The sequence below is a fragment of the Crocodylus siamensis genome, chromosome 2, assembly GCF_052110815.1.
Source record: "Crocodylus siamensis isolate JL-2025a chromosome 2, ASM5211081v1, whole genome shotgun sequence".
Taxonomy (NCBI): domain Eukaryota; kingdom Metazoa; phylum Chordata; order Crocodylia; family Crocodylidae; genus Crocodylus; species Crocodylus siamensis.
In genome coordinates this window covers 142,058,686-142,082,599 of record NC_143396.1, presented here as the reverse complement: position 1 = coordinate 142,082,599, position 23,914 = coordinate 142,058,686, and positions in this window count along the sequence as shown.

The following is a 23,914-nucleotide window of genomic DNA, read 5'->3' as shown; positions in this document are numbered from 1 at the left end:
GTATTAGAATGTCTTTAAGTGTTATGGAACTAATATGCAAGAATCAGTTGCTTGTTTTGTATTTTTACACTGTATTATTAGTTTTGCATTTATTTAAGATCTGATCCAATCCCTCCTGAAGTTATTACCATTAGCTTAATGTGGACATTTTGGCAACGGGTTTAAGCATATGCTTAAATTTCATTGAAGTCAATAGGAAGTAGCAAAGTGCCTGAAATCAACCCCATGCTTAATTACTTTTCTGAATAGGGATGGAGTACTTCATCTAAGGGCTAAGCCCTTCAGAGTAAGGGGTGGGTGTGGGTGTGGGTGTGTGTGTGTGTGTGTGTGTGTGTGTGTGTGTGTGTGTGTGTGTGTGTGTGTGTGTGTGTGTGTGTGTGTGTGTGTGTGTGTGTGTGTGAAATGCCTAGCACACTTGTAGATAGTAGGTAATGATAAAGAATGACTACTGCTTCTTTCAGAGAAAGACAGCATATGCAAAATGACCCTTCTATGCAAGGGTAGCAAGAAAACCTGACAAGAGATGTTCTAAAATATTCAGTAAGTCCTGAGAAGTTGTATACTGCACTGGTTCCACTAAAGTACTGTAAGTTTTTTTTTATTATGTCTTCTTCTCCCCTAAATATGCCCTGGTACAAGTAAAAATGTAAATTCTGTTTAAATATTTCTCATTGGTGTTCTTTTCTTGAACAGTAGCTTTTTTCTGCAGCATGTGTCTCTTGATAAAATTATAGTATTTAAAAATGTACATTTAGCTAGAAAATGGGACAGTACAAGCAGAACAGGATTTGGAGTATTCAGAAGATAGCTTAATAATCATCGCAGTTGACAATCCTTTGGAGGGCACTCAGGTTGCTATATTTTTTAAATAAACCATTTATATTATATATTGGACTTCCATATTATAACATAAAATAGGCCCCAAGGAGCTGAAACACAAAATGAAAACAAGCAATTATACTTAATAGAATCATTGCAGTCTGTGATGGAAAAGGCTTATCACATCACTAAGTCCATCTATCTGCCAATGCATAATTGTTCTCGACAGTATATTCTTCAGTGATTTGGCCAGTTCACCTGTAAATATCCCTGTAAAGTCTACTTCACTCCCCTGAGAACACCATACCAGTCTCAAAGACCTCTCTAAACATTTATGTATGCTGCTGCAGTTGCACAGCACTGAGGAAAATAGAAGTACAGAAGTTGGGCTGAGTGGAAAGATGTACAAAAGACCTGCTCTTCCATGAGTAGATTCTTGCAGTAGATCAGCTGGGTAAGTATGTAAGGCAGTTAAAGAGGAACAGCCTACTGACTGAATGCCCCATGTAAATGAAAAATAGAGGAGATGAGTGTGGGGAAGGGGTGGCTGCTCATTATATTGTATCGTTGCAAAGAAATTCATAATGACTCGTTCAACATGAATTTCCTTTATACAGATTCTTGACCTCAGACGAGGAAGTGAACCACTGCTCTATTGCTAGAGAAAAGCCACTACTGTCACAGCAGTGGAGACAATCATGCTGCTGTATGAGAAGCAAAGAACTGTGTAAAGTAGCTTAGGCCCGCAAGGGTTAGGATGAAGTTACAGACAGAACTGGCCCACACATCTATCTTTTGACACCTCCCTGTCCTAACAACAGGATAACACAGCCCATTCACCAATGCGCTGAGTCTGTGGCAAAAAAAGAAAAAAGTCACTTCTAAAGGAGAAGCAATATACCTTATGTCCTTGCATATAACATACCCCCAAATAAGATATGCACCTTGTTTTGGAAAGGCAGAATGAGGAAAAAAAAGATATCTTCTTGAAAATGCTGTAAGAAGCAGTAAGTAACTGAGTAGCAACTGTTACAGAGCCCAGCATATTCACTGTGCTGCTCCTTGCGGAGAACATACAGAATTACTTTCCCTTTTGTCCAGAGGCAGAAATATCTATTACCATATTTCCTTGCTTATAATGCATATCCTGAATTCCAGTAGATGATTTTTTGAAAAAGGATGCATGTAATATGAAAAGAGTATGGTGTGGTATCCTCTTCTAGGATGTCCTTTTGAAGGCAGTTAGAAAACAATGATCATTTTTAACATGTCTTGGGCAAAATAAAGAATTAAACACTGCATCCCTATCTGCTGAGACCACATTGTAAACTTCATGTGAATTCATAGACTTTCATTACCACTAGACAATTTATATTACACAGTTCACCAACAAATTAAGTTACTTTTTCCTTTAAAAAGTCCATCAGCATTGCATTAGATGGCCTCTTACAGGACAGGAGACAATTCCCCACCAACAATAATTTTTTGAAGGTTTTTGGCATTATATACATGAAAGGCTAATTATTTTTACGATGGGAGAGGAGAGAGTGTCATTGATTCAGCTGCAGCTGAACAGGTGTCATAAAACCCATCCTCTGTGATTGCCAGTCTCAGCATAAGCACAAGCACGGAATGCACACAGGCAGTCTGAACTATTCTTTCATCCCTAAGGGTGGTTCCTTCATGTCAAAGGTGAGGAACATTTAAGGCCACATTCAAAACACATTGAAATCAGCGGGTATCTTTTCATTTGCTTCAGTGGGCTTTCAGTCAGGAATCTTGCACTGCTGTTGCCTATGTCCGAACCATTCTGAGAATACAACAAAGGCCTTCAGTCCCTCAGGCTGTCAATCTGGCACCTTTCACTACCATTAAATTCATTCAGAAATGGAAGAGGACACAATTCAAAAGCCTTTCATATCAGGCAGCCCTGCTCACTAAAGAAAAGTTATCTGGCGTCACAATCGTCACTGCTGCTACACCAAGCTTATGATTTCTTTGCACTTGAAAGCAGCTGTATTTTAAACAAGCACTAGTGGCAAACTATACTTCCAGACAAAAAAGCTGGGGGAGAGAAGAGGGAGCCTGCTTGCTTGCCATCTAAATTCTTCTTCTGGTGCATTAAGGGATTCCATCATAACAATAACAGTGAAGCTTGTAACAGCAAACTGTCAGGAGGGGAGAGAAGGTGTGGAAAAGACTGGGGCACATTGAGAAATGTTTGAGATGGAACTCAAGAGCTGGGCTAATATAGAGATAGACATCTGACCCTGAACTCCTGTGAGTTGTCTGATTACTTCTGCAATCACCTGCTGGTTTTATTTAGGAATCTCTCTAGCTGGCAATAGAGTCTCTTATATCCTTCAAATACTACCACTGTACAACTGGAATAGCATTATAAAAACAAAAGACAGATATCTGTACCTATGCATATTAATGAGATGTTCACATTCTAGAGTGGTCCAGACTGGATAATGAGCATCCTGGCTTGTGCCAAAGCCACAGTGGTACAGTAGGGGAGACAGAGAAACTTGTACTCTGAAAAGTCAATCAGAACCTTTGCTTGCTCGTGACCTATTGTGGAACTCAAAGAAAGGGTGAAAATTTATTTTCATTTCTAGAGTTTTAACTTGTTCTATCTTGCTGTCCATCAGGAAAAAGCTGCACACTATTCGCTCTGCAGTGAGATGTAAATTAACCAGGTCCGGTGTGATGAGTGGGGGAGCTTGTTCCTCAGTTCAGAGTTTTGCTGACTTCAGCTGCAGTTCTGCTCCCACAGTCCTTCTCCAGCACTCTCTGGGTTAAATTCACTGTTGGGCACAGAATCAGCAACCAACTTATACCTCCAATAAATCCCATATTAAGTCCTTGCAACAGCTTTTGCCTCATATAGAGAAAAAAATGGATGGATGGATGCCCAGCCCAACTCATACACAGTAATCATTTAGTTAGCAGAGGGGTGGGCAAAATGCAGCCCACAGAGCAGATGCAACCCACCAGGCCATTCTATCTGGCCTGCGGGGCCCCTAAAAAATGTAGAAAATTAATATTTAGCTGCTCTTGGCTGCCTGCTATGCAGCCCTCAATGGCTTGCCAAAATTTAGTAAGCGGCCCTCCACCCAAAAGAATAGCCCGCCCCTGAATTAGCAGCTGAAAGGTCAGCAGTGCATATTGATGTAGCCTAGATTGAAATTCTGTTCATTATGGCCAAAGAACCATTCTGTTCATCATGAAATTCTGTTCATCATGTGGCCAAAGAACTGTGCAAGTTCCTAGGTTCACAGTACACTTAGGATCCGCTAATCAGATGTCCCAAAGGCAATTACACCTTGTCTGGGAAATTGTGCTGCTCTCTCAATAAACTTGCAGGTCCAAGACCCCAGAAATTCCCTGAAAATCTAACGAACTATTCTATCTGCCTCGGTGCGTACAAAAGCCAGACAACTGCTTACATGTGCTTTACCCTAGGCTCCCTGAAGTCACTGGGATCACTCCCATTGACCAGGTGCAGAATCAGGCCTTTAGATATCACCTGGCATGACATGACATGACACCACATAGCATGCTAGAGCTTCTTGGATATAGGTGTCAAGCACTTGGGGATGCCAAGTAGCTCTCTTAAGATTGGATCCATGTATCTGTTCACTACTTATGTGGTTGATTTAAATACTGCTGTTGTGAATTTGTCAAGGCAAAATCCCCCCAGCTTTCCACTAGAGGGGATTTAACTAGTATTAGGGCCCAAGCCAGCTAAGATTTTAATTTCTGTAGACCCTAAGGAATGAAGGGACACAACTGATATGATGTTCATACTGAGAACAGGATACCAGGCACAGCCATGACATGTACAGAGATGACAAATCATAAGAAATGAAAATGGAGTGGAATAGGTAGCAGAGAGCTTGTGCCAGCTCTGATGATGAGGACCTTCATGAAATCCACCCCCTATCCTTCCCTGTAAATTAATAGAAAACAGGAAACTTGCTACATTTCCCTATAGTTTTATAGAATTTAACAGAGAATTATATCCTGTATTAAGATTATATGGTAGAGTTAAAAATATGTATAGGAGGCTATTTTCAATTAAGTTTTATAGATGGATCTTTATGGGAATAACTATGGGATCTTACAGCATTTCTACAGAACCTATACACAAGACTGGACCACTAGACTCCATCATCACAAATAAGAAAGGTTTATGCCCCTATTGTAATTCATCAAATGACTGCTATAGGATAGCTACCAATTCAACACAGTGACCACTATAGGATAGCTACAAAATATTCACTGTTTAAAGGCAACCTTTCCTGCAACCTTTGTAAGACCTCTTCATGCGGTCTCTGAAGAAAAATGTCTTCTCACAGAAAGACTGATTTTGTAAACATGCTCCATTTAGGGTTCCCTAGTTACATGGTCTCTGTACCATCAAATGATGATAGTAATGCTTTTCTATTGTACAAGGACTACCAGGATAAGCTGGCAGCTGTTTCTAACATTAATCCTGAGAGAACAGAGAATGAGTCTTCATGAAGACTGGGGGGGGATGGGGAGACTACTGTCACTGCTGGCCTGCTGAGCAACCCTTGCAAAGCCAGCAGGCCAAGGCAATTAAGGGAACCCACCTGTGCCACAGCCCTGGAGTGAGTTGCAGGCAAGGCAAAGGCCCCCAAAGGGACACTTGCCTGCATGTACACAAATACCAGGAGCTTGGGGAATAAACAGGAGGAACTTGTCCTCCTGCTTAACACAAATAACTATGATGTCATAGGGATAATGGAGACCTGGTGGGACTCTACCCATGACTGGACAATGGGTATAGACGTCTATACCCTATACAGGAGAGATCAAGTGGACAAAAGGGGTGGGGGTGTAGCTCTTTATGTCAAGGAAGACTACACATCCCTGCAAGCTGACATTGGTGTCCAGGGTGGATGACTAGACATCCTCTGGGTTAAAATCCGTGGGGAACATGGCACAGGGGACAAAATGGTGGGAATCTACTACAGACTGCCGACCCAGGATCAAGAACTTGACCAGGAGTTCACCAGCGAAGTGGCTGAGACCACATGCTCCTGGTGCATGATAGACTTCAACTATCTGGACATCTTGTGAGAAGAACGCTAGGCCAAATCTAAGCAGTCACAAAGCTTTCTCTCATGCGTGGATGAGCTGTATCTGATGCAAGAAGTTGATGTGCTGACGAGAGGTAAAGCGCTGCTCGACCTGGTTCTGGCAACGGGGGATGACCTAATCAGTAACCCAATGATTGAAGGGAAGATGGGTGACAGTGACCATGGGCTAATCACTTTCACCATCTGCCATAAAGCTGGCAAGTCAGTCAGCAATACAGAAGTCCTTGACTTCAGGGAAGCTGACTTTGACAAGCTCAAGAGGCTCGTCAAAGAGGCCCTAAAGGACCACAACCTAAAGGGGAGCTCAGGACGAGTGGTTGCTCCTCAAAAATGCAATCCTGGAACCACAAGCAAAGTCTATCCCATTTTGGAGGAAAGGTAGCAAAAGGGCACAGCAGCCCCCTGGGCTCTGCAGGGAACTAGCAGACCTCCTGTGTCTAAAAAGAAAGACCTACAAAGGACAGAGGACAGGATCCATGTGCAAGGAAGAATACACTGCACTGGTCCGGACCTGCAGAGAGCAAACCAGGAAAGCCAAGGCTGTGATGGAACTCCAACTAGCTACAAGTATCAAAGACAATAAAAAAATCCTTTTTTAGATATGTGGGGAGCCGGAGGAAAAGAAAGGGCAACATTGGACCCCTGCTAAACTAGATGGGACAACTGATGACCAACACCCAGGAAAACGCAAACTTGTTAAATGGGTATGTCCCGGGAAACAGAACAGTAAACGGGACTCACCTGCAGCTCCCGACGAGAGGCACACGAGGTGGAGGGAGGAGCCTGTGTGGCTTGTTAGCCACCTTTTTATCAAATTACGCTCAGCCAGTGATGTAACAGAGGGACGCCAGCCGGCAGAGATAAAAGCGGCGGTTGCAGCTGCGGAGAGGGCGGATAGCCCCGGCAAGGAGCGACAATCGGCCCCATGGGTGAGAAAACCGGCGGTGACGGCAAGCAGCGTGGCATCAGGATGGCCGTAGGAGGCACCAATGGAGCAAAAACAGACCCCTTGGCTGGAGACTGCTCCGGACAATGAGGGAGCTGAAGGCACGGCTCCAGAGGACGCAGCGGGTCAAGAGCTGGAGAGCAGTATGACTCATAGGTGGGGTGCTGGGACGACGGCACGCAGAAGCAGCTGCACCAGGGAGGAGAGACCCCAGGAGAGCCTGAAGAGGGTGCAGTCAGGGTGGGCATCGCTGCCAAGTCACTGGGGTATTGAGCAGGAGAAGGGACTGGAGGAAGCAAGGGGCCAGGGACGGGTCAGAAGGGAATCAAGAAGGGTTCGGAGCAGGCTGCTTAGCAAGTAGTGAGAAGCTAAGTAGTTAGCATTTCTTTTGAGGTTTGTTTTGGTTGTTTAACCCTGGCTGAAGGAGAAAGAGCTAGGGCAGTGTGCCTACAGAGGGAGGCTGAAGGGGGTCTCGATGAGGCCAGAGTCTTTGTTGGAAGTCCCGTTCTTTGAAGGGAGGGGAGTAGGCGAGGTGGGCTGTGGGCCAAGCTTGCTGGCAGGTGCCACGACAGGGGTTGTGGCCACTTAGGGGTAGGCCTGTTGGTGTCATTCCATGGCTGGAGAACAAGACCAGTGGAGGAAGGATGCACCGAAGGTGGCGTGAGGCCGGGGTGCAGGGGTGGTGAAGCCCTGTGAAGTGACCACCGAGGGATCCTGGGCCAGGGAGTGTCCTGCAAACCAACCCCTTAAACTGAGGAACATCAAGTTGTGGTGGCTGAGAACGGGGTCAGGGACACAGGAAAAAGAGAGCTACTCTGACAAGATCTCAACAAATGCGTGACATCTACCTGCAAGGCTAGAACCGCCCGAGAGTGGGTAATCAAAGCCCGGCAGGCACAGAGTGGTGCATTGGCCGGGAACACGTCAAGGGTTCCAGCAGCCGACATGCAGCCAGCCGAGATGACCTCGGTGGATCTGCTTGCACAGAACCTGCAGGCCCTGACTCAAATAGTGGGCTCGCAGCAATGCATGTTGACACAGCACGGTCCATCAGCCTTCAGAATGCTTAAAATGACAGCAGACGATCCAGAGGCATTCATCGAGGCCTTTGAACGGCATGCCATCATCACTGGCCTCGAAAAGGGATACTAGGCCAGTCAGCTGGGAGCCCTGGTAGTGGGTAAGGCCCAGGCCGCTTACAGGGCCTTGACAAGGGAGGAGGCCCAAGACTGTGAGGCGGTCAAGGCCGCCATTCTATACCGCCTCGAGATCAGCCCAGAATACTATCACTGGCTCTTTTGAGTAAAGAAAGGGGCAGAAGAGAGACGACCACGATTATTGCTACAGCGACTCTGGGATCTCTTCGGGAAGTGGGTCAATTTGTCTACATGTACACTGGCAGCCCTCGTAGACAAGATCATACTAGAGCAGTTTGTAAATGATCTAGAAGAGAGGACCCAGCGATGGGTTCGCCAGCATTTTCCCAAATCCTGTGACGAAGCATTGAAGCTGGTGGAAGCCTTTGCAGCCATGGAGTGGCATTACCTGTGAGAAAACCGGGGACCCCCACCACCAACAGAGAGGGGGAGCAACAAAAACCCGGACACGAGACTTGGGGGGGGATATGGTATGCTTCTATTGTGGCCGGATGGGGCACTTCACCCGGGAGTGTCCAGGGCGGGCCACTGACAGGTGGCGGATGCAGGGTTACCAGCGGGGAGTGACCAAAGTCCCCAAGGAACCGGTTCAGGGTGAGCCCATGGACTGCAGCTTTGGGGTGGGGGGTGAAAACCCTGCATGGAAGCGTCCTGTGGTGAGAGCCTGGGTTGATGGTCACCCGGTCTGGGCTGTGCTGGACTCTGGGTGTGCCCAGTTGCTAATTAAAGCAGAGCTCCTGCTGGCCGGATATGAATGCCAAAGGGAACTGGTAAGGGTATTGTGCCTACATGGGGAAACCCAGGCTATACGCCGGATGTGGGCACATCTCCGAGTTATGGAATATCAGGGCAGAACTATTAGTTAGCCTTGTGCCCTGGCTTGCATGTGATATGCTTTTAGTGTGCAAGTTTGGGCCCCACTGTATGATGTTATGGATAGGGTACGGGCTGTTGAGACCGCACGCCAAGCTCTGAAGACGTGAGAGGAATGGCTTGGTGACACCAAAGAAGGATACACCGTAGTGGACTGGCAAGACATCGCCAGCTGGCCAACAATTCCAGCAGGCACAAGAGGAAGACCCTGAGCTGCATGAACTTTGTACACAGGCCAAGGATAAGATTCATCAACCAGCACTAGACACTGACCCAGAGAGATGTTTCAAGGTGAAACATCATCTCTTGTATCGGGTCCAACTTGGTGGGGTGAATAAGGAGGAAAGGGTACAATTGGTGGTGCCTTCCTGTTTCTGAAAGGCAGTTATGGCATTTGGCACACGCCAATCTGGTGGGTCGCCACCTGGGGAGGGACCGAACAATAGGCAAGATCTCCCAGTTGATCTTTTGGCTTAAAATGGGAGAGGACATGGCGTCCACAGTGTGCAGAGTATCCCGTTTGCCAAAAGGCTAGGGAAGACCGGTCACCCCAGGCCCCCATGAGACCCCTGCCTGTCACATCCTGCCTGTCATTGATCTACCCTTGTCTCGACATTGCCATGGCTGTTGTCGGGCCATTACCTCACAGTATCAGTGGACACCAATACCTCCTGGTGTTTGTGAATTATGCCACAAGATACCCTGACGTAGTGCCACTGAGATCAGTAACAGCACCCCAGATTCACTGAGGAACAGGTGAAGTGGATATCTCACATGGGGATTCCACATGAGATTCTGACAAATGGAGGGGCGAAACTTTATGTCCGGGGTACTGCAGGGGGTGTGCCAGACCCTGCGAATCAAGCAACTGTGAACCTCAGTCTACCACCCGCAAATCAATGGGTTGGTGGAGCAGTTAAACGGAACACTAAAGAAGGTACTCAGACGATACATCCAGGGTGATCCATGCGGAATTGGGATCTGATGCTCCTGCTAGCTCTGTTTGTACTCAGGGAAGCCCCATCGGAATCCCTGGGATATTCTCCTTTTGAATTGGTACTAGGCCATCAACCCCGCGGGTTGTTACAAATCATTAGAGAGGAATAGGAACAGGGCCCTGTGGCCATCTCTAGTCCCTCAAAATATCAACAGGCCTTTCAGCGCCATGTCCAGAGCGCCCGTGAGATAGCCGCTGACAACCTGTGGAAAGCTCAACAGCGACAAAAGGAGAAGTATGACGTACACACCAGGGAGCAGGAATTCCAGCCGGGGCAGAAAGTGTTGGTTCTACTAACCACCTCACATAGTCAGTTGCTAACCCAATGGCAGGGGCCATTCAAAATTATACGGCGGGTTGGACCGGTCGACTATGAGGTATACCGCCCCGGTCATCAGAGAACAAAACAGACCTACCATGTTAATCTGTTGCGGGAATGGCGACAGCCCAAAGGATGGACTGCATTTGGAGAAGAGGCGACCGAGAGCTCTAGAACTGGAGAACCCAGTCTGAGCCACAGGGTTCCCACACCTTTAAGGGGTGTACAGGTGAGTGAGCGAAGCTAATGACATCTCAGAAAAGGGAAGTGGAGCACCTCCTTGACGAATTTAAGGAGGTCTTCTTAGAGGAGCCAGGATGGGTGAAGGATACCTACTATTTGATCCATACTCCCTCAGGCACCATTGTGCGATACCAGTGGCGACCAATACCTCATCACCTAATGAAAGAAGTGCATGAAGAAGTAGAAAAGATGCGGGCACTTGGAGTCATCAGGCCATCGCGGAGCCCATGGCAAAGTTCCCTGGTGCCCGTATGCAAACTAGACGGGATCCTGAAGCTCTGCATCGACTACCAGAGGTTAAACGAAGTAGCCACGTTTGATGCCTTCCCCATGCCACGCAGTAACAGAACTAGTGGAGCGTATCGAGGCAGCTCAGTTCATAACCACCCTAGACTTAGCTAAGGGGTACTGGCAGATTCTCTGTGCGACCATGTGACAGCCCCAAGACAGCTTTTGGGACCCCATAGGGCCTGTGTGAATTCGTAAGGATGCCGTTCAGCTTACACGGGGCTGCTGCCACCTTTCAACGCCTCATGGAGAATATATGGCACCACATGCAGAATATATGGCAGCGTACATCGACATTGTCATATTCACTCAGTCATGGGACCAACATCTCCATGCCCTTAGGGCGGTATTGACTGAACTCTGGCAGGCTGGCCTGATGGAGAACCCCCGCAAGTGCGCCATTACACATAAACATACAAAATACCTAGGGTTTCTGGTGGGCCAGGGAACTATCAGACCGTTGGAGGATAAAGTTTGAGCTATTCGTTCATTCCAACCTCCGCAAACTCTCAAACAGCTGCTTTCCTTTTTAGGATTGGTAAACTACTATCGCAGATTTGTTCCCAGATTTTTGGAACTAGCGTCACCTCTGTCAGAAGCCCTAAAGAGCTCACACTGGAAGGAGGTCAAGTGGACGGGGGCCATGTTACACAGTTTTCAGGCTGTCCTGAGGCAAACCCCAGGGAAAACATAAGAGAAAGAAAAACAAGCAAAAACACCATACCTGCTGCAGGAACCATGGCGGGGCTGGAAGCAGCGGCGGGACCCGCGCGGCTCATTAGCCACGGTTTTTTTAAAGTGATAGCAGCTGGAGAGAAGGGGGAGGAGAGCCGGCACGGAAGGATAAGAAGGGGAGACAGCAAGACAGAAGGGGAGGAGAGGTGGAGAAAGAGCGAAGAGAAAGTAGCTCCTGGACCCACTGAGGAAGAGGGGGAGCTAGAACGCTGTCCATAGGGCAGGAGAATGCCCGGGCAAGCATCAGTATAAAGATGCTATTACCGGGCTTAGTAGGACAGAGATATCCAGGCTGAATATCATTCTGAAGCTGCGAGGAAAGCCTGCAGGAGGGTCCTCGTCGGCAGAGGCTGGTTCCAGTGGATTGCACAGCAGAGAGGTGAACGGTCAAGGGGCTAGCTAAGACCATCTCGTTTTGGATGGAAGACCCGGGAGACCCCGTTGAAGGAAGGTTTCTTCTCCGAGGTGGAAGGGACGCCAAGGGTTGGATGCACGTAGGGTACACTAAGGGTAGGGAATAGGTAGCACTAAGGGGCAGCCGGTGGAGGGGGCACACTGTAACTTAGATGCCACCGGATAGTAATCAATGGATTATTGAGAGGTAGCAAGCAGTTTGTTCCTAGCATCTTTTCTTTTTATTTTGTTAATTTTTATTGCCCGGGACACCAGGGTAAAGTAAGGCGGAGGGCTTCGATAGGCCAAGGATTTAGAGGGCCTAGTTTGACTTGGCCATACAACCCAGCCTCAAGCGAGACCCAGGAATACGTTCTCGCATAGGGAGGGCTGGCCATGGAAAACAACATCAGCACACCGTCCTGGCTGGGTATAGGGTGAGGTACAGGGGAGGTTGGAGCCTCGTGAAGACCATCACCCCTCGGCCTGAGATAACCGAACATGGACGGTTGGACCCCTCCACCACTGATAGATCATCAAAGTCATGGCAGGCAGGATTAGGAGGGGATAAGACTGCCCGAGGTGAGAGCTCGTGGCCCTATTACTTTTGGGACAAAGTGGAAGACCATCAAGATCCAGAGCCGAGTGGGGAGGGACCGGATGATCGAGGCCCGGCGGGTGCACAGGCCTTGAAGAAAGCCCTATGTAAAGATGTACTGATACATACCCCTAATTTTACTAAACCTTTTACGTTACAGACAGATGCTTCTGAAGTTGCCATCAGGATGGTACAGACCCAATGGGATGTGGATGTAGACCAGCCGGTGGCCTACGCGAGTCAGAAGTTACTACCGGCTGAAACCAGGTATGCCACGGTAGAACGGGAATGCCTGGCAATCCGGTGGGCGGTAGAACACTTCTGGTATTGCCTGTTCAGGAGGGAGTTACCGACCATGCGCCTCTCAAATGGCTCAGTTCAGCTAAAACTGATAACGCACACATTATGCAGTGGGCACTAGCATTACAGCCCTTCAAATTCTGTATTATATATCATCCCAGGAAGGACAACATAACGGCAGACTTTCTATCTAGATGCACCGAGACCAAGGACCACAAAGACAACCACCTGTGGCCAGCACCAGGTCTAACAAGGTGTCTCCCCTGGTGGGGCTGTGCACCTCCTGGGTTAGATTGAGGTCCTGTATTTTGGCTATGAACATACGTAGCAGATATTTCCATTTCCAGCAGATATCTGGAAAGTTCAGGTCACCCATGATGACCACGTCTTTTGACCTAACTACCTTCGTGAGCTGACTTAAGAATTCCCAGTCTATCACCTGGACAAGGGAAAGGAGATTGATATCATATATCTTAACTTCAAAAAAGCCTTCGATCTGGTACCCCATGATCACCTCTTGGCAGAACTGGCCAAATGCGGCCTCGTGTCCAGCATGATCTGCTGGCTGGGGAATTGGCTCTGTGGTTGGACCCAGAGCATAGTGTTTGATGGAAGTGAATCATCATGGTGCCCTGTGACCATTGGGGTCCCCCAAGGCTCTTTCCTTGGACCTATATTGTTTAACAACTTCATTAATGGTGTGGACATTGGAGTCAGAAGCAGACTGGCTAAGTTCGCTGATGATATCAAACTCTGGGGTAAAGCATCCACATCTGAGGACAGGGGGGTAATCCAGGCTGACCTTGACAGGCTCAAGAAATGGGTGGATGAGAACCTGATGGTGTTTAACACCAAAAAATGCACAGTTCCCCACCTCGGGAGGAAAAACCTGCCAAAACCTTACAGGATCAGCATTGCTACGCTGGTTAGCACTACGGATGAAAGGGATTTGGGGGTCATTATTGACCACAAGATGAATATGAGCCTGCAATGTGATGCTACAGCCAGTAAAGCAAGCAAAACGCTGGCTTGCATCCATAGATGCTTCTTAAGCAAATCCCAGGATGTCATTCTCCTGTTTTGCTCGGCCTTGGTGAGGCCACAGCTGCAGTACTGCATCCAGTTTTGGGCTCAATTCAAAAAGGATGTGGAGAAGCTTGAGAGAGTCCAGAGAAGAGCCACACACATGATCAGAGGTCAGGAAAGCAGACCTTATGGCGACAGGCTGAGAGCTATGGGACTCTTTAGCTTGGAAAAGCGCAGGCTCAGGGTCAATCTGATGGCCACCTATACGTTTATCAGGGATGTTCACCAGGATCTGGGGGGATGATTGTTCACCAGAGCGCCCCAAGAGATGACAAGGTCAAATGGTTATAAATTTCAGCAAGACCATTTCAGGCTGGACATAAGGAAGAATTTCTTCATTGCCCAAGCCCCAAGGTCTGGAATAGCCTGCCAATGGAGGTGGTTCATGCACCTACATCGAATGCCTTCAAGAGAAATTTGGATGCTTATCTTGCTGGGATCCTATGACTGTAGCTGACTTCCTGCCCCTTGGGCAGGGGGCTGGACTCATCAATTTTCCGAGGTCCCTTCCAGCCCTAATGTCTATGAAAAATCTTGCTGGGATCCTATGATCCCTGCTGACTTCCTGTCCCTGGGGCGGAGGGCTGGACTTGATCTTCCAAGGTCCCTTCCAGCCCTAATGTCTAAATGTCTATGAAGAACAAAGGGACAAGTAGTGAAAATGAAAGGCTACAAATTAAAAACTAATGGTTTGAAAAAAACCCATACTTTTTAACACATTGCATAATGGACCCCTGTGGAACTCCTGGCTATAAGGTACCGGGGAGACTGAGGACCTGATAAGATCCCAAAAAAGGATTAGATGTTTGTATCTACAGTGAGCGCCTCCACAGTTATTCTATAGACCCTCCCCCTTCAGGACTTCAGCTGTCCACTGACAGATGGGAGCCAGGAAAGAGCTCTCTCACTAGGCAAGTTAATGCATAATTATCCCATACCAGATCCTGCACTTTCCTCTGAAGTATCTGTGCTGGTCAGTGTCGGAAACAGGAAAATGGACAAGATGGGCTGGTCCTGCACAGTAATTTATATGTTTTCTTCTGTTCCGCTTTGCTCCTCTGTTACAACAGGACTTCACGATAAATCTTGTTTTCTGACCCCTAGAGTCCCTTTTACTTTTCTATTCTTCCTGCAGCACTCCATCCTCACAGAATATCCCACCTACCATCACTGGCTTTGCAAACCAAGTTCCCACTCTTAAAACCAAAATATGTATCCTCAGCCCACTTTTTCTTTCATGCTTGCTTCAAATCCTTGCCAGGTTCCCCCTCAACGTCTTAATCATGGTTTTACAGATAATCTGCTTCCTCCAGTCTTCTATGGCTTGGGGGTCAGGTCAAGGTTGAGTATTGAACAGAAAGATCTGTCATGGCAGACGGAGATCAATGAGGGTTGCCAATAGCTGCCAAGCTATTTGAATCATATTGAGTCTTACTTCAGGCAAAAAGGTATGCCTGGTTTCACTGTAGCTGGAAGCCCCTCCTGATCTGGAGCATACATAAGCAACACCTGAAAAAGACCAGAGACTTTCAGTCACCACGGAAGCTGTCCAGACATTAATTCCATTAATTTTAGCATAAGTCATTTGTTTTAGCAATAATCTTAACAAGGTATTGTGCCTTAAGTAACAGGACTTTTCAAAACTGGAGATGCCAGCATACTCAGCACTTCCATTCACAGGTGGCTGACATTTCAGTGCTATAAAGCCACACTTGCTCAAATGATATACTATAGAATGCTTGCATGTTATTGATCTAAAGTGTTAACTATGGTCATGATGCAGCAAAACATAAGTACATGCTTAATTTTAATCTCTAGGTTTTAATGGCACTTATGGGTCTCCACATGTTAAAGTGATCTAATAGATAGATACAGGATAATCAAAATAAATAATTCACTGAGCATCATATTTATTAACAAAGAGTGCAAAAGGTGCCCCTGAGCATTATACGGTGCTAAATTAGCTGTACTGAATGACCACAGAACAGATACAGATGTACCCTTTCCTAAAACAGCAACTTAATTATTTTGGACCTTCTGCTTGCAAGCTGGACATGGTGAAAGTCTCTCTTGTACCAAAGGATAATACTGACCTTATGCACCACTTAAGTCCTCTGAACAGGCCTTGCATGAGGCTTAAGTCAGGTATAAGCTTTGTTCTGCTACTCTGAATTTTACCTCCAGTGACCACACACTACAGACTGGACAAGAGACAGAATTCTGCAGTGATACTGGTTTTAGTATTGCTTAAGGGATTAGACTACAACACTGGAGAGCAGCTAAATATAATAACCTTGAGGTTACATCACCTATGTTGAGGGTAACTGGCAGACAGATCAATGCTGTGGCTACATGTGACCTTTCCATGTAGTTAGCCATCTGCTTCTATTAGCATTTATATTTCAATTACTTAAAAAAAAAATAAAAGCACTAGTAATTTAAACACAAATGATTAAATAATATTTGGAACCAGATAAGTATGATTTAATTCCTTTATGGGATTCCTTTTAGTTTAAGTTAAAATTCTCATCCAGTTTTATTAAAAGACCATCACGCTTAAGTAACTATAATTTCAGTCCAACGACAAGCTGATTAAAACCCAGTTTCACTGCTATGTATTACTGTTCTAAGATGCAGGAATTAAGCCATTTTACAAACATTAATTAAGGACTTAATTATAGGATTAATAAAGTGCTGCCCAATGTGACAATGTGGCAAGCCACAGCCCTGCATGATTTGCCCAAGGTCACACAGCACAATTCAGCTCAGAGGATCAGAAATACCTGTGTCAGATGGTATAATGTGCGAGGAAGAGAGACGACAAATTCTGGGAACTGAATCCAGGAGTTATGGAGTCCATTTGCATTCGGAGAATACAATGCTTTTATTTGGGCCAGCTTTAGTGGAGGTGGCCATCAAATCTGTGAAACATTGAAAAATTCTAACAAAAAAAAGTGATTTTCCACTGTGGCCCTTAGATTGAGCCTCAAAAGAAGCTCAGTATTCTATTCCTCGCAAAAAAACAAGTATACATACAGCAGCTGAAAAAAAATCACAATACACCAGTGCAAATGGGACTGATTGAGGGGAAAAAGTCATTTTTGGAGCCTATCTGCATTGTAAACATGACCATGTAGGCAGATCCTGTTACAACACTACTGAGTTAAAATATTATTGAGGGTAGAGAAGACCTTTTAACAGTCTCCTCCAAACTGTCCTAAAGCCTGGTCTTGAATAAACTTCCAAGTAAAAGAATACCCAGTAGACAGGAATAAAAACCTGGCAACCTTAGACTGCATGCATCACAGCATCAGCAACTGCTTCCTTCTTCAGGTGGCAAGACAGTAAATCTAGGATGGCTGCTGTAGACAGAGTATGGATGGGAGGAAGCTAGAAAAGAACTGAAGAGTCTAGGTGAAAAATGAGACGCTGGCCAGCAGGTTACTGTCCACCTAAACAAAACTCCAGCATTGCCTGCTATCATTCCTTCCCTTTTTGTAAGACAAATTCAATAATGTATGAACTTTGCCAAATTTAGCTGTACTTGATGCTGTGAGTATGCAGTTCATTAGCTCTTTGCCTTTTTAAGGTCCTGAAAAACTAATTTTCATATTAGCATTCAGACATATTTAACAAACAAAACAAAAAAATGGAACTTGCACTTGTTTTCCAGAAGTTTTCTTACAAGTAGTCTAATTCTCAAAGTTGTACATATTGAAAACAGAATTTTCTCACAAAAGGATGAGATTCACCCCCCTATACAGACACAGGCCAAGGTCCACACTGTCCTTATGCTCTCAGTATATCAGATTTCATTTTCTTCATGCATGCTGTCTGTATAGGACTGAGTTTTCTCTTTTAAACCCAACTCTTGCTCTAGCCCAGGGATGTCAAAAACATCTGGCCCAATGTCTGGGCCAGATGAGGCCAGTCTACAGGCCCAAATGAACCACCCCGGAACCAGTGCACAGAGCCAATCTGGTAGGGCTCAGGAAGTAGCATGCACCCTGTGCTGGTCCCCTGAACCACAGGCAGCATCTGCAAGGCCAGGTCTAGCCAATGGGCTACAGGCAGCACAAGCCCCGGAACAGAGCCAGCATGTGCTACACACAGGATCCAGCCCTGCAGGCACTGTACACAGCTCAGGGGCCAACACAGGGCATATGCTATATGTTGTTTCCCCACCAGACTGGCCCTGTGTGTTGGTTCTGGCATGGCCTGATCTGAACTAGCCCCAGAGCCAGCACACAGGGTTGGTCTGGCATGGGTACCCCCATGCAACCTGCACTACAAACTGATCCCTTGTGTTACATGCTGTGCCTGAAGCACTAGGTTCAGCCCATATGTCAAACTGGCTCTGCACATGGCATGCAGGGGTGGTCCAAGACCCATGGGTTGGATCATACAGTTCTACACACCAGATCCCACTGTAGCCTGATAAAAAGTCTCCAGATAAATGGTATGGCTATTTCTCAAAGGCAGGGCAAGATCCAACTTCAATGGGAGCAGGAACAAGTTGAAGCGGAATAAAATTATGTGGTGCCGAATGGAACTTTGGTCCAATTTGAAAATTTTGGAGCAATAAACTCATACAGATTCTGAGTGAAAAGGTCTCTTCTTCAAGAGCTGCTTCAATAAAAGCAACTACATTATTGGCCTTGTCAAATGAAGTGTCTTTTACTTGCTACCATTTTTTGTCTTCTGCAGCAGCATGTTTCCACCCCTGTGTGAACCATCCAGAGATACAAGTACCAGCCACATACATACACACTTATAAATGGGGTTTCATTATCATTGAAGACAGCCACAAGGACACCTAGCACATATTTTGCATATGCATTATAGTTCTTTGCAAAAAATAATTATTACTGCAAGTGAGAAATGCATTCTTGGTAGCCATGTTGGGGGAGTGATTAAGGTGTAAACAAGACCAAATGAAAAAGAGCTGAATTACTTTTCTTATATTATTATATATTCATAGATATAATATTGGCATGTTACATATTCCAATCAGGATCATGGCCTCATCAGGGCAGGCACTTTACATATACATTGAAAAACTTCACTTCCCTGAAAGTCTTATTAAATTCATACAGTAGTCCCATAATAAAAGCATATGTTACCCCCCTATTTGTAATTGCATTTCCATTCAGTCTACGTAGAAAACTAAAAAGTGCTACTGAAATGCTTATAATTAGGCAAATGTTTGAAGTGTAGGACATACTTTGCTGATTCTGAAGCTGTGACCCAGATCCTTAAAGGTTTTTGGCATCTATTTGAACAGCTAAACTCTATTTTGCTTATATAGGAATTAGGCACCAAATACCTTTGAGAATCTGACCCTAGGTACTTTGCTAAATAAGGGCCAGGGAGAAGTATCTGGCTGTGCAAGTGGCCACACAGCTATTAATGTAACTATTTTCAGTATAAGGTCAAGAGCAAAGATCAGAAGATCACAACCTAGAGAAAAGGATTAACACGTTCTTTTATAAAGAGGCCAACGTACTTGTTGGCACCACAAAGGAAGTTCAGACACTAATAAATAACAAACATGTGGGATGTAAAAAGAAAACCCATTAGGTCATATGGCACAACCCTTATCCAGTGCAGAAATCTTTTCATAGAGTAGTATCCTCTGGGTTGTTTTGGCAGCCCTACCCAAAGACAGCATGAAGGCAAATAACTGATCCCTTGAGCATTTCCCTCACACTGGAGAATCCCAAGGCTCCTATACAGCCATGATAGCAACCCTGGCACCACCCCTTTTCCTGTGCAGTGGGAGACAGGGGCAGATCCAGAGGGAGTGAGGCAGCACAGCTGCAACCCTCTTTGGCTGTGCTACATGAGGGTGCTCAGCATGGGGTCTGCCCACAGCCCCTGCTTTCAAACAGCTCCAGAGCCCAGGGGATGAGTGTTGCTGCTACTGCTCATTCCCTCCTTTCACCTGCTGCTGAATTCAACAGGGAGGCAGAGGGAGGGAAGGGGCAAACAGCAGCAGCATTCACTCCTGGGCTTTAGAGCCATGTGAAAGGCAGGGCTCTGGCCAGACTCTGTCCCAATCAGCTATTGCACTCATAGCTCATTGCTTATTTGGAGCTGCAGCAGGAGCCTGTGCTGACCTGGCAGTGAGCTCAGAGCTCACTGTATATGTGTGGCACAGCACAAGTTGGGGGACCACATCCCCCATAACCTGTTCCTGGATCTGCTACTCAGAGGCATAACTAGGGCAGGATGAAAGGGGCAACCACCACAGGCACTGACTTGGTGGGGGACAGGGAGAGGAAAAAAGTGGCTGCTGCATGATCACAATCATGCAGCAACCAGTAGTCAGTACTACCCCTGTACTGCAAGGGCATGTCCAGACAAGTGCATATTCATGGGCATTCCTTGGGGACAAGCAGCAGCACATATGTGTGTGCTTATCTGGATTTGCCCCAGATGTCCAGGTGCATCCCTATGCCACTGCCATTACTAGTAGGTGGGTCCATGGAGCAGCTGGACAGTCCCATTTTCCACAATTACAGCAAATTTTAGTCATTGCTAAAGGTCTTTAAGGATCACTAGAGATAGAGGCCAATTTGGATAGACACCAAGATCTGGAAGATGAAAAAGAGGAGTCTGAAACCTCTCTTCATACACTCCCTATCAAGTCCTACACCAAGAACAGCTTGGCCATCCCAGAGAATTTGGCCTAACTCCTCTTATTCTTGCTTACAGGGGAGCAAAGACAATGAATAGAATAAAGAAAGTGAAGTGTTCAGGTACAGCAATAATGTAAACTATATAAGTACTTAAATAAGATATATGAAAACACTGTATGAATTAATTCACATCATATTGACACCTTTGTCAAAAAGATCGTGATGAGATATATAAAAATGATAACAGCTATCCTAGGGAAGATTTTCAACAGCACAAATCCCAGTGCTCTGAAATAGCTTTCAAAATTCTCTCCAAGCCATGAGTCCATGAGAAGTGCTTTCCAAATGTGAGAATAGCAGTACAGGACGTGGGCAAAGAGTTTCTAACATGGATGTGACTATATCGGCAAAGCTGAGATTTGCACAGTAAAATGAACAAAACAATCTATCCTTGAAAAAAAAACCCGTCTCTGGTCTGACTGTGTCTACAGTAGGGGCTATGACAGTGAGATATCAGACCTCTTCATACCCTCTGACAAACACAGCTGTGCCACTAGAAGTCTGCAGTGCAGACCTGGCTTGATTCTGGATCATTATAATCATCATTACGAGTATTATTATTATTATTCAAGGTGCTGAGAAGCAATGGATTGATTATATGGTGGCAAGGACAGCCTATATTTAAAAAATGAAATGAAAAATCATCCATGATTGTGATTTCAACAAGATTTACAAGCAATTAGCATATTATAGTGATGCCAGGATAAAAATATCATTCTGCTACTCCCTATCACATATTCACACACACATCTGCTCTGTGTTGTTGCAGTGACATATGTCTTTCCAGATGTTAATGTTTTATTGTGCCCTTTTCTGCCATTTTTATCAGGGTACATTTACACAAACTGTACTATAAATCCTCCTTCACTTCATATACTATGTCACATAAGGCACCTTGATAAACATACAGCTATAGATTTATCAAGCCTAGAAAACATAGGATATCAAGCATACTACTTGTAGGGTTGTTCTATTATTCTTAATCCTGTGATTAATATGGACTGACACTACTGTACAGATTTACAACTAACCATATGTTCTTTAATTGTTATTGCTTCCCCCAAGTTACCATCCATGCAGCTCGTGTGGGCTGATTGCTCCCTGATTTGCCCCAGCAGAAACTCAACACAGTGTCTTGGCTGGACACCATAATGAAAGGGTAAAGATAACTTTAGCAACAATGTCTCTGTAGATTGATTAAAATAAAATTATTATTATTATTTTACAAAAAAGCAACCCCCTGCTCCCTCCCCCCCAAAAAAACCCAGAAGGTGTTGTGGGGGGGAGGACAACACACTCACTGTCAATGATGTCCCTCATCTACTTGGGATCAGATTCACTGGAACAATTTTTAATTGCTAATGCCTTTTGTCAAAATCCAGTTGTTGCTGTACCAAATGGGCCCAGAGGAAATACCTTCTTCTCCAAGACTTTATGACTTGTTGATGTAAATACCCTACCACAGCTCTCAGATCAAAACAAGCCTTACTGATTTAAGATCCTTCTAACAGTAAAATTTGGGCAAGGCATAATTCAGCACAGACTTTGATTCATTTTGAAAAGATTTACACTATAATTTTAGGTGAAGCTTGAGTTAATTATCTTCCTACATTACAAGAAGACAGTTCCCTTAAGCATTTACCCCTTGTTAACTTTTAAACTTAAGTTAAACTCATTTTTCCTCCATTATCAACAAATAAATAAATGCCAAAGGTATACTGATGGGATCATTCCAGAGTTACTTCCTGGTTATTGCAGTGGACATAAAATTTTATTTTTAATGAAAAATTTCCTGAACTAAAAGAATTTAAAAAAGAACCCAAACCAAAAGATAGACATCATATATTCTCTGCTTAATTATAACATTTGAAAAATCTTCCCTAAACAAGAATTCCCAGGGACAATGAGTGCCATAATTTTATATGCAAATCAGAATAATAAATTAAAGAAATTTGCCTGCATATAAATGAGAAAGCAGTCAATTTATATCTCTAATAATAAGTTTGAGCCTTCTCAGTGTGCAAACTTTGCTAAGAATATTTTTCATATAGACAGATCTAGCAAAAAAGCCTGTGTAAAAATAAATGATGTTTTAATATCTGTCATTAATTATTTACAAACTTTTTTGTCTAAAGGGTCATCTTTTTATATTGTCCATGACTGGAGGGGGAAGGGTAGTATAATTACAATTTGCAGCTGTTGGTATGTCTACACTACACTCTGCAGTATAGCGTTGAGATGTTCAGGTTAGTTTAAAATAAAATAGTTCAGGTACCCAAAGTAATGTAGGCATGGCATATGGACCTTAGAGCTGGATAATTTGGTGGGTAAATTGGCCTACATTGAAATCCATGCTTGCTGTACTGCAATCAATACCAGAACAAGCCAGATAAAAGCTAGCACAAATGTGTCTGCACAATCTGCAATGACACCACTGGACAGCGGTGTAGGCATATCCTGGGAGAGGTGACATTAGATGTGGAGCTGATGGTCTTGAGGTAACAGAAGGCTATAATATAAACATGTGGCATGATTAAAGGGATGGAAAACTTGATTGCAAAAGGTACTGTAGTGTAGACTTGATTAATTGAGTCTGCTTCATGTTCTGATTAGAATACTGCAGTGTCACCTCACTATCACATGTATTAATCCCTACATGTTTTAAAATGAGGTTTAGATAAAGCATCCCACAGCCATTTTTAAACGCACCAGGGCTTAATAATACACGATGGTGAGCCATTTTAATTAGAGTTGCTGTCCCAGAACAACTCTAATTAAAACACCCCCTCCCCTCCCCCCAACCTGACCTCTGAGCACATGTATAGGCAGCCCTTTTTACCTAATGCATGGTTTTTTTTTAGAGTATTTTTTCATATTGAACTGAACTTAGTGCAATGACAGGTAAAGGTTTTGTATCCTGTATAGAACAGGTAGTGTATTCTGTATAGAGTAGGCAGTGGCAGGGATCCAGGTTTTCCATTTCCCATGGAAAAATGGAGTAAAACATGGGTTTTCCCCATTTAGCAGAATAAAACACAGATTTCTCATTTTAGCAGAGAAACCCATGGCTTTTGCAGTTTTTCAGCAAGCCCTCTGCAGGCTGCCAGAGTTCCAGCCTTCAAGAGACAGGGAAGGAGTGGGAAGAAGACCGTTATGTACATGCACATGGCTGCCAGGCAGCCTAGAGAATAGCTCCCACAGGTAAGTGGGTAGGGGGGGTGGGAATTGAGCCCCATAGGGAAGGAGGGAGGGATTTGGGCAGGGCTGGGATTGGGGCTGGGGCTACTCCCTAGCTGGGTGGTACATGGGGCTTGGGTTCACAATGCG